This window comes from Engystomops pustulosus, chromosome 8, assembly GCF_040894005.1.
Source record: "Engystomops pustulosus chromosome 8, aEngPut4.maternal, whole genome shotgun sequence".
Lineage (NCBI taxonomy): Eukaryota > Metazoa > Chordata > Amphibia > Anura > Leptodactylidae > Engystomops > Engystomops pustulosus.
Window position 1 is genome coordinate 84948886 of NC_092418.1, and position 12872 is coordinate 84961757.

General features: G+C 44.7%; 1 long non-coding RNA gene across 2 annotated transcripts in view; it reads right to left on the reverse strand.

Annotated features, from left to right (window-relative positions):
- Nucleotides 1–12872, reverse strand: part of LOC140074727 (uncharacterized) — a 508369-nt gene that overhangs the window by 89783 nt on the left and 405714 nt on the right. The window lies entirely within an intron of this gene.

The window sequence follows — 12872 nt, forward strand, 5'->3', positions numbered from 1 at the left end:
TTCAGAAGGTATTTACAACCTTGTGTTGCATTTTAAAAATAGTATATCAGTTTTTTTCCTGCATATTAACCACTCTAAGGACAATTAATATAGTCCATTATAAAATGTTCCCATGTACCTGTACTATTGTTATTTATAAATGTTCCCTGCAATTGTGTAAACACTATTTTGGGACCTGCTTGTGCATTTAATTCTACGCGTGTGTCATGTACAAAATGTATTTCAGTACAAAATTTTGTCCCATAGCCCATACAAAGACTTCCTGAAACGTCTCCAGACTGTATCCTCTTCTTTCTCTTGTAATAATTGAAGTGTTTTGATTGCAATCAACAATACTGTTCTTGAAAAGTTCCGTAGGGACAATAACCAAAACCATCAACAAAAGCAATGCTCCAATTCCAAAACAACTCATTTCCGAACCCATCTTATGTTGTTGCAGATCTTTGGTTCCTTGAAGAGTTTTATTTCCTTGCAAAAACAAGCAGTATCACTATTTTGGTACATACAATTTACATTGATCAACATCTACTCACAATTTCTGCTGCCTGGGAGCTCTTTGTACAAGAATTATTACATGTCCCAAAGTGTCAATAATTTCAAAGGGACCTTAACAATTGCTTTCCCAAAGTCCACTCTCCCTGAAGTTCTAATCATTAGTGAGTGATGTGGCACCATGCGTTGCATTTTGTATGTGGAAGAATTGTGTTTAAATTGTCCAACAATAACGGTAATCACTTGGACCTGGAATTGCATTCTTTTGAAGAGTTGACAAGAATAGTTCATTTGGAAAAATTAATGTCATATATCTCCCAGTCATTAATTGAAATAGGGTGTATTGGGTTGTTGAGGAAATAGATCCTCTTATACTCATCAAAACAAAGGGTACTCCATCAAACCAAGTATTCCCATACTTTCCACAATTCCGGGGGATTTATAGATGATAGAGTAAATGAAGCTGATGTTGTACCTCTAGAATAGAACAAACGATTTGAAAAATCTTCTTCTGTAAAATGATTTCCCCTGTCCGAAGTAATGTTTTTTGGGATCCCAACTAGAGATGAGCGAGCACTAAAATGTTCGGGTGCTCGGTACTCGAGCCGAACATTTCCCGATGCTCGAGTGCTCGTTTCGAGTAACGAGCCCCATTGAAATCAATGGGAGACCCGAGCATTTTTCAGTAAAATTACAAACTGAACGAGCACAGTGAAAGAACACAGTGCAGAACAGATTGCAGATGTTTGGGAACATCTGCGATCTGTTCCGAAGACACGCGTGCAGAACAGTGTTCTCCACAATAGTATTTGAAGAACAATATGTGTTAAGAACAACTTGCAGATGTTTGGAAACATCTGCAAGTTGTTCTTCACACATATTGTTCTTCAAATACTATTGCGGAGAACACCGTTCTGCACGCGTGTCTCCGGAACAGATCGCAGATGTTCCCGAACATCTGCAATCTATTCTGCACTGTGTTCTTTCACTGTTTTCTTCAATTAAATGATTAAATTAAATGTTTTAATTGTATTTTTTTACTGTTCTTCACTTCTTTTTTTTTAATTAAATGCTCGTTATCGAGCAGGGCAAATACTCGTCCGAGCAACGAGCCGGTCCGAGTATGGTAATACTCGACCGAGCATCAAGCTCGGACGAGTATACTCGCTCATCACTAATCCCAACACATCTTTCGTTAGAAGCAAAATCTACACCCATTTGGTGGTAGTAGATATATTTATCAATACATATGTTAATCCATGTCCATATTAGCACAATATCTTGGACAGTCTTTTCCATTTTCTACCAGTAAAATTTCTCTTTCAGAATGTCCAACAACTTTTGAACCCAAATTGCCTAAACTTTTATGATTGTATTTGGAGAAATCCCTTTGTTAGTAGTTTGTTACAACAGGAAGCAAATCCCCAATAGAGCAATGTCAAAATCCCCATTTTGACAAACAAAGGAAGGTTTTAACTCAACCTGAGAAGCAGCAAGGAATAAATTCTATACATGTTCTTCTGAAAAAGAAAGCTGTATCTGTTTTCCTCATTTGTAATGCCTGCAAAGATTCAGTGCCTTCTAGCAATTCACCTGTTGTAGCTACTTCTTTAGCTAGCTCATCTGCTTTGTTGTTTCCTATGGTTAACTAATGTGGGCCACATTTGTAAGAAGTCTGAGAGATCTCACAACACATGAGATGTCACTATAAATGGCCAAAGTGCTTTTGTTTTCTTTCTCATAAATTATCGGAACAGTCTAAACAGCTTCGAGCTCGGCCCTCTGAGCTTAGTAATGTCATGGTAATCTATGCTAAACTGCATATCCCTATTTATCCCTCTATACATATTTGAAAGGGCATCATAAACAACTAAGCTTAAATGAGGCGACAAATCATTGAAACGTAGGCCAAAACAAGTGACAAACCAACCATTTAATGTAACACATATACTGCTTCTAGCTCCATGCTATATAGTTGGAATCTATAAAGTGGTTTTTATTGTGCATGTGGTTGCATGTACGTCTTATTGTTTTTGCCTTCTGTTGTACTGTGTATTTTGCAGATGTGACACTAAGTTCCCTTTGGGATAATAAAGTTATTATTATTATTATTATAAGAACTTTTAACCCCTTGTAGGGGATCAACTCAAATGGCAACTTCAGTAACAGTCCAGGTAGCTGTTTTATTTCTTTCCAAAACAGTTTAACGAAACAGAATAGCTTGCTTCAGCATATAACAGAAAATACAGTCCATATAAACAGGCTTGACTCACAGTCCTTTGTAGGTTGTGTCTCCATCCAGCAGCATAACCAAACAATGTCACTATTGCTGATCCTTGGCTGTGTAACACCTCCAGCTCTGCATGCAGTATAGCACACATCCCCCCAGCTCACCTGAGCTTCCTGGCTTTATCTCTCAGCCAAAACCTGGCCTGGATATGTGGGAGTAGTCCCCCACCCTGCTCTTGACTACTCCAATGAAAGCCGGCCCGGATCAACTGCATTAAGCAGCTTTGCTACATTAATATTGTCAGAAACCTAAGGTTCCTGACCAAACATTAACCGGCTCACTTCACTGAGGCCAGGCACCTCGGTGACACATATCTGCCATCAATAATGGCCCCTTGTACCTTCTCACATACCCCCCTCCTCTGACAAAAGCCGGGGGTTTTGGCACCTTTAGCCACCAGACTATGCACCCTTGACAGGGCGTCTGCATTTCCTTGCATTTTTCCTGGCCTGTGCTCCACTGTGAAAGAAAAATCTTGTAGGGCCAGGAACCAGCGGGTGACCCGGGCATTTTTTCCCTTCTTCTCCCGCATCCATCTTAGTGGGGCATGGTCTGACACTAGTTTGAACCTCCTTCCCAATAAGTAGTACCTGAGGGAGTCTAGTGCCCACTTTATGGCCAGACATTCTTTCTCAATGATGGCATAATTTTTCTCCGCTGGGGACAGTTTCCTGCTAAGATAAATTACTGGGTGCTCTTCCCCATTGACTACTTGAGACATAACTGCACCCAGACCTACATCAGACGCATCTGTCTGGACCACAAACTCGCGGGAGAAGTCAGGAGCTATCAACACTGGTTGACTACACAAGGCTTCCTTTAACTCTTTAAAAGCCCCCTCTGCTTCTGGAGACCACTGCACCATTGCCGACTTTGTACCCTTTGTGAGGTCAGTCAAAGGAACTGCTATCTCTGCAAACCTGGGGACAAATCGCCTGTAGTATCCCACAATTCCTAGAAATGCCCGGACCTGTTTCTTGTTAAGTGGGCGGGGCCAATTCTGAATAGCTTCCACTTTATTCAGTTGGGGTTTAATTTCTCCTCTTCCCACTATGTAACCCAGGTACCTGGTTTCATCCATTCCTAGGGCACATTTATTTGGATTAATCGTAAATCCAGCCCTTCTTAGAGAATTCAGGACAGCCTGAAGCTTAATGAGGTGACTTTCCCAGTCATGACTGAAAATGACAATATCATCCAAGTACGCTGCTGCATACTTCCTGTGAGGACGTAGAACCTGGTCCATGGCTCTCTGGAAAGTGGCAGGGGCCCCCTGCAACCCAAATGGCATTCGAACGTACTGGAAACTCCCCTCAGGTGTGGAAAAAGCTGTTTTTTCCTTAGCCTCTTTAGACAATGGAATCTGCCAATTTCCCTTAGTAAGGTCTAGGGTGCTGATGTACCTGGCTGGCCCTAATTGCTCTATTAGCTCATCCACCCTGGGCATGGGGTAAGCATCCACTGTGGATACCTCATTGAGTCTGCGGTAGTCATTGCAGAATCTCCATTCACCATTTGGCTTTGGCACTAACACTATGGGGCTGGACCACCCACTTTTGGACCTCTCAATCACTCCCAGTTCTAACATCCTGTGGACTTCTTTGGAGATGACCTCCCTATGGGCCTCAGGGATCCTGTATGGCTTTAAATTTACCCTGACATGAGGCTCTGTGAGGATTTCATGTTCTATCACATTAGTACAACCAGGGCTTTCTGTGAAGAGATCCTTGTTCCTCTGCAGCATTTCCCTACAATGTTGTTTTTGGGAAGGGGATAAGGTCTCTGAAATTTTTATGGCTTCGATGGCTGACTCCGATTGAGTCACTAGGCAAGAAGCCTCAGGGGGGTCTCTCTCTTTCCAGGGTTTGATCAGATTGACATGATAGATCTGGAAGGGCTTCCGCTTCCCTGGCTGATGGACCCTATAGTTGACCTCCCCAACCTTTTCCACTATCTCATAGGGCCCTTGCCATTTTGCTAGGAACTTGCTCTCCACAGTAGGGACTAACACCAGTATGCGATCTCCTGGATGGAACTGTCTCACACGAGCAGATCTATCATAGACCCTGGCCTGTGACTCTTGGGCCTGGAGAAGATGCTCCTTTACAATTGGCATCACCCTGGACATCCTTTCCTGCATCTGAGCTACATGCTCAACCACACTTTTATATGGTGTAACCTCACTTTCCCAAGTTTGTTTTGCCACATCTAAGAGACCTCTGGGGTGCCTGCCATAAAGTAATTCAAAGGGTGAAAACCCAGTGGAGGATTGGGGCACTTCTCTAATTGAAAACAAAAGATATGGTAAAAGACAGTCCCAGTCTCGCCCATCCTTCTCTACCACCTTTTTCAGCATGGCTTTCAGGGTCTTATTAAATCGCTCCACGAGACCATCTGTCTGGGGGTGGTACACTGATGTGCGCAACTGGGTGACTTTTAACACCTTACAAAGTTCCCTCATCACCTTTGACATGAACGGGGTTCCCTGGTCCGTTAAGATCTCCTTGGGAATCCCTGTACGGGAAAAAACATAGAACAACTCCCTGGCAAAATTTCTGGAGGAGGGGTTCCTTAGGGGGACAGCCTCGGGGTAACGTGTTGCATAATCCACAATGACCAGGATGTACTGATGCCCCCGAGCTGACTTCACTAAGGGTCCTACCAGGTCCATTGCTATTCTTTCAAATGGGACCAGAGGGCTGCGGAAATGTGCCACTGGGGATGTGATCTGGCAGATAGGGCAGGATTGACAGTAATCTCTGATTTCCCGGTAACAACCTGGCCAATAGAATCGTTGTAGTACCCTCTCAAGTGTTTTGTCCACCCCTAGGTGACCTCCCAACACATGTGAATGGGCCATATCCATAACCATACGTCTATATGGCCCTGGGACTAGTAGCTGCTCCACTATCTCATCCCTTATTTTAGTCACCCGATATAAAAGGTCCTGATTCAGGGCAAAATGTGGGTACCGGTTGTCTGCCCCAGGTTCTTGAGCAGCCCCATTTAACACTGTAACATTCTCTAGCGCCCCTTTTAAGGTCATGTCCCGGAGTTGGGCTGTACCAAAATTTTCCTTGGATACATTTAAGTCAGTTACAGCTGCCTCCTCTGAAGTTGAATCTTCCTCATAGGACATTCAGAGGGAACCCTGGTGTTTCCTCAGGATTTCCATCAACAGAGTTGACTGGGTTCTCTGGGGAACTTTGCAAAGCTGCCTTGGCCCATAGGTCCCAGAACAGAGGGCAATCACGTCCAACAATTACCTCATACATCAGTTGTTTAACAACCCCCACATTGTGCAACACAGTACCCTGGTCTGTCCCAAGCATAACCTGAGCCACTGGGTAAACTTTGGTGTCCCCATGGATGCATGTGACACCCAGAGTTTTCCCAGGGGCCATAATGTGAGGGAGAGTGGCCGAGATGAGAGTGACCAAACTCCCTGAGTCCAACAGTCCTGAAACAAGAGTCCCATTAACCATCAGGGTACACATCTGTGGTCCCTCCCCCTTGGCTGGTATGGCACTACATGCAGGCTGGGCAAAAAGGGAACTGCGGCGACCCACATAGCAATCCATGGGCTCTGTGGTGAGGGGACACTGGGCCGCCATATGACCCGCAGCATGACATCTCCAACAAATTACCTCCCGGGGTATCCCTTTGGTCACTGGTTTGTACCTCCCTTTGTCCTTGGTGCGACCATAATGAGAGGTTTTAGGCCCCAGTCTCTGACGGTTCCAATTTATTTGGGGCTCCCAGTATACAGATTTCATATCCCCTGGCCCTCCCAGGGATTTCTCCATAGTGTGGAACCTCTCCACCAGTCCCACTAGATCATCTGCATTCTGGGGGTCACCCTGTGCAACCCAGCACTGTATGGCACGGGGAAGCGAGTGCATAAATCGGTCTACAACCACTCGTTCGACAATCTGGGCTGGAGAGCAGGTGTCTGGTTGCAACCACTTCTGGACTAGATGCAAAAGGTCAAACAGCTGTGATCTTGGCGGCTTGTCCAGGCTATAGGCCCAGTGGTGCACCCTCTGTGCTCGGACTGCTAAGGTGGCACCAAGCCGTGCCAGTATTTCCGCTTTTAATTTGGGATACTCCTTGGCATCCTGCAGGGCCAGGTCATATTATGCCTTTTGGGGCTCGCCAGTTAAATATGGAGCCAGTACTTCAGCCCACTGACCTGGCGGCAGCTTCTCCCGGTCAGCCACTCGCTCAAATACTGTGAGGAACGCCTCAACGTCATCCTCCGGGGTCATCTTCTGCAATGCTTCCCTTACAGTCTTTCTGACAAGGTGACCATCATCTTGGTTTGGCAGAGCTGGTCTCTCCTGCATGCGGACGGCGTCTGTCAGTACTGCCATCTGCTGGACAAGGAGCTTGTTGGTCTCCTGTTGGGCTTGCAAAGCTTCAGCATGTGCTCTCTGTTGCTGCAAGTTTGACTGCACAAGGTGCTTGATCACCTCCTCCATGGCAGCTGCTGTGTGCTGGCTCTGAGCTGAAACCTTTGCTCTAAACAAACAATATATCCAGGGGATTATGCCCACATCCAAAGCACCAATTGTAGGGGATCAACTCAAATGGCAACTTCAGTAACAGTCCAGGTAGCTGTTTTATTTCTTTCCAAAACAGTTTAACGAAACAGAATACCTTGCTTCAGCATATAACAGAAAATACAGTCCATATAAACAGGCTTGACTCACAGTCCTTTGTAGGTTGTGTCTCCATCCAGCAGCATAACCAAACAATGTCACTATTGCTGATCCTTGGCTGTGTAACACCTCCAGCTCTGCATGCAGTATAGCAGAGACTTCCAGACTGCAAACACACATCCCCCCAGCTCACCTGAGCTTCCTAGCTTTATCTCTCAGCCAAAACCTGGCCTGGATATGTGGGAGTAGTCCCCCACCCTACTCCAATGAAAGCCGGCCCGGATCAACTGCATTAAGCAGCTTTGCTACATTAATATTGTCAGAAACCTAAGGTTCCTGACCAAACATTAACCGGCTCACTTCACTGAGGCCAGGCACCTCGGTGACACATATCTGCCATCAATAATGGCCCCTTGTACCTTCTCACACCCTTCATGGAGGGTTGAAGGGTGTATGAAGAGGGCTCACAGGGTGTTGTTTGCCGCCGGCAAAGTCGGGCAAGGGCCCGGCATCTTACCTCCGATTGTTGCTCCCCCGAATGATATCGGGGGACAGCGATCGGTTGCCATGGTAGCCTCGGGTCTTCGTGAGACCCGAGGCTGAATGTCTTCTGAGGATTCATTACGATGAGCCAACAGCTCATTGTAATGAATCGTGTGCAAAGATGCCATATACTGCAATACAGTAGTATTGCAGTATATAGTAGGAACAATCGGACCATCTAGGGTTAATGTACCAAAGTTCAAATCACACACCTTTCCCTAGAACTGATATAAAACATAATAAACAGTAAAAATCACAGACACATTAGGTATCACTGCATCCCAAAATGCTAGATCTATCAAAATATAAAAACGGTTACGGGCGGCGGTGACCTCCAGAACGGCAAATGGCACCCAAATGTCCGAAACACGACATTTACACCATTTTACATGACATAAAAAATGTAATAAAAATGATTAAAATGTCACACTGTCCTCAAAATGGTAGCAATGAAAACATCAGCTCATTTAGCAAAAAATTACATATCAAACAGCTCTGTGTGCCAAAGTATGAAAAAGTTATTAGCGTCAGAATATGGCAAAAAAAAATTTTTCTTTTTTGTACACATTCGTTTAATTTTTGAAAATGTACCGTATATACTCGAGTATAAGCCGACCCGAGTATAAGCCGAGACCCCTAATTTTAGCACCAAAAACTGGGAAAACCTATTGACTCGAGTATAAGCCGAGGGTGGGAAATGGATTGGTCACAGACCCCCCCCCACCAGTATATAGCAAGCCAGCCCCCTATAGTATACAGCCTGCCCCCAGTAGTATACAGCCATCCCAGCCTGCCCCCAGTAGTATACAGCCACCCCAGCCAGCCCCCAGTAGTATACAGCACTGCCCAGCTTGCCCCCAGTAGTATACAGCACTGCCCAGCCTGCCCCCAGTAGTATAATTTTCTCAGGCGGCCTGCAGAATATTAGCACCTGCCGCTGGATGATGCAAACGATATACCACTGTCTCCTCTTGTCCTCTTATAAAAATTATTAAGAGGACGTGACATTGGATTACAGGAGGACTGTTCAAACTAAGGGGACCTACTCCTGTATTACTGTCCCAGGCTTACAGTATATAGCCACAGTGACATTGATTAAGTGTGGTTTGCATTACCACACTGGAACCTCATGGTGTATGTAGACGCACACGAGTCTTGGTTATTTTAATACAAGAACAAATAAAAGTTACATTTTAAAGTGATACACTCACAACTTTTCCCTCTTCTCCAAAAACCCCCCTTCATATATACTTGAAAATGTATTAAAACGCAATAAAAACTGTATAAATTTAGTATCACTGCGATCATACCGAACCAAAGAATAAAGTAGAGGTAAAAGTGAAAGTCGTAAAAAACTGAGTCCACAAGAACATGATGCACAAGCGTTTTTTTTTTCCACATATTTTCCAGCTTCCCACTACATGGCAGGGAATAATAAATAACATCAGGGGAAAGCAAAATTTATCATCACACACAAAATAAGCCCTCACACAGCTCTGTACATGGAAAAATGAAAAAGTTCTGGATTTTTGAAGATGGAGAGCGAGAAATGAGCGAAAATACACCGCGACCTTAAGGGGTTAAACAATTAGCTTTTAGACCCATGAGCCAATGTCAGATAGATTACTTGCGATCAGATGAACAATCCATTACAATTACAGATTTTTTTTTTAAAAAAACATACATAAAGAGGGTCATTTAGTAAGGGGCCGGTTCGCGTTTTTTGCGACGGGTTAACCAAATTTTTCCGTTTTGCGACGATTTTCCCTGTATTGCCCTAGGATTTCAGTGCACGTGATCGGATTGTTGCGCATCGACGCGATGGAAATTGGGGGGCGTGGCCGTAAAAAAAAAACGACGGATTCGGGAAACCCGCTGCATTTAAAAAAAAATAAAGTGGGTTCAGGACATGTGTTTACATAATGTTTACACATGTGTTAACATTATGTTTACACACTGTGGCTAGACGGCTTGCGGGGGACTATCGATTGGCTACACTGTTTTTTGTACACTTGACACTGTGTTATGATCATATGATGTAATAATATCATATGATATATACCTTTTATATATGTGTTTTGAGCATGATGTAACAACTCATTATCACACCACCTGTTTTTTGTAATCATGATGTCACATCCTGCAGGGGATTTAAACCCGCCCTGTATCACTGTTTCACTATGCTTGAGAATGGCTGCATAGAGTCACCCGAAACGTAGCACTTACCACTGGTGGAATAAACATTCACTACTTATCTTGGAGTGCTGCTTCCTTCCTTGGAGTTTGTATGCATATGGGATCTTGAGTCAGTTCCTTGAAGCCTGCACCCACATTGGATTTAATCCGGTTATCCACAGTGCTGCTCCTTCTACCTATCTATCAGACACAGTGGACTGCGGAGCCGTGCACGTGAGTGAAGATTTATATGTTTTACGGACTGAATCACCCCCACCCATGGTCTTTTCCTACACTGTTGATGATGTGAATTGTATACTTGGGGGACCTCTGGGAAATAGATCTTTTCTAAGTATGCCGTCTAAGGTTGATATTAAAAGAATGTATGAAGCCGGTTCCAGGAGATTAATCACATTGCAATTGCATCTCTCATTACTGGGCGAATACTATAGAAATAAGATGATCCCTCGTGGTCTGTGCCCACACCTGAGACCAAACCCTTTTCCCAATAATGGAGATTTTTGTTGTATTTTTGAAGGACTCTCCAACAAGTATGCACTTGATATCATTCAATTAAATATTGACGTTTTACAAAAAGAAGTTATCACTATCACCAATAAAGTAACCACACATGAGACACAGCTGCAACAGTTGATGGAACCAGCGGAATTTACATCATATAAAGAAAAATCATCACAGATTCTCCTGAAATTCAAACACGAGCAGGAGGAGACTAAAAGACATAAATGGCACAGGGATTCAGAGGACTACAAGACAGGCAAGATTTATAACTGGCAAATGGATGAGAAACTGGAATCAAGAACACAGAGCCAGAGAAACCGTGGAAAAGGAGGCAAGACACAAGCAGCCCAGCAAAGTCAACAAAAATGCGCTACCAGACAGGGTCCCTCTTCCACTTCCTCTTCTTTTTTAGAGACTGGCGAAGCTCGCCTGAAAGGAGGAGGAGAAATACCCGGCGTGGCGGTAAACGTCATAGAAAACAGCCCCATGACGAGGAGTGTAAAGGCATCGAAAACAGCGACATTGAAGAAATGAGCACAATGCACAGCGACTTAGTGGTAAATATCTCTTCTTACACACTATCTGATACACAAATGGAACTGTTAAATAAGGGACTGTCATTTTGCCCTACCAGTGATACTGATTAGCTGAGATTTGAGGCGGATTTAGCCCGTTTTTTCAGATCAATCAAGCTTAAAATTTGGTTTGCACAACAGGTTCCAACTGATATCAGGAGGCAGGCAAGCCCAGATTTATGTTTGAAGGACCTGGGTCTCTACAACAAAAGTGATTTTTCCATTACGTCCCCCATGACGGCCCACTTGGAGGATGACCCTTGACCTCTGTAGGGACAGGAAGCAGAGCGGTTAAAAGCCTCCCCCCCCCCTCATCCTCCCGCCAGTGTCTTCCTGTCCCTACAGGGGTCAGCTCAAGAGAGGGTCTCTCTCCTCCTAGTGGGGGGGGGGACGTTATCTAAAAAAAAAAAAAAAAAAATGATACATGTCTTACCTGGGGTTACGCTGACTGCGGTCTAAGTTCCCCTCCGGACGGTCCTCGGTTGGCTCGGCGGTGCGGGCCCTCCCTGGATTTGGCATCGGTCCGGTCTTCGTCCTCTCCGGTGGCCTGGCATGTCGGGGCCCTCGCGCGGACGCGAAGAACTACATTTCCCATAATCCCTCGTGGCCGATGACTACTTCCGGTCGCGACCGGAAGTCACCGCGCGTCGTTCCGGATACACTTGGACAGTGCGGATCATGGAGGAGGCCACCTGCAAGGGGGATGGGCTCCCCATAAAGGTATTTAAATCCTCTAAAGCGGGTAGTCAGTTGATCAGAGGTCTATGACATCGATTCGAGGTGTTGGCCGTCCCAGACATAAAATGGCTGATGAGGCAGACTTGGGCCTACTCCACCCCCCGGTTTACGTGAGTGGTGCTGTACGGCAGATTATATCTTTTTTATGTTTGATAAAGAACACCAAGTCATTTTTTCCTTTGCCTTCCTCCCCTAGGAGCAAGGGTCTAAGGGGAAAGGCAAAGAAGATAAATCGGTCAAATCCGAGAAATCTAGTAGAGAGAAGCCTGAGAAAAGTAAAATCCCTGTTAAAAAATGTAATATGTGCCTCCACACTCTATCTGAAGGTTATAAGAAACCTATTTGCAGAACCTGTATTGAGGACTTCATGCGGGAAGAAAAAACGTCCTTTATGGATGAACTAAAAACCTTTATAGAAGAGAAAGTGGGTTCTTCGGTTGCAGCTGCCACTCAGGGAGCCCCCCTGCAAAAAAGGGCAAGACCCGTATCAGTCTCCTCATCCGAGGAGGAAGAGGGTTGCATCTCAGATTCTCCATCCTGCTCTATGGTTGAAGATCAGGAACACCAGGATCACGAACAGGCAACAAGTTCCCGTTACTTATTTCAGAACGACGATCTGGACGATCTCTTAAAAGCCATGCGTGATACACTGAACCTTGAAGACGAGGTACCTCCCTTATCTCGTGAGGATGAACTATTCGGTGGGCTTAAAGCTAAGAAACATCGTGTCTTCCCACTTAACGATACGCTGAGAGGATTAATCAGTGAAGAATGGAAAGATCCTGAGAGAAAGATCGCAGTTTCCAAGAACTTCAGGAAACGTTTAGTCTTTGATCAAGAAGAGTCAAAAGATTGGGACTCATTTCCTAAAGTAGA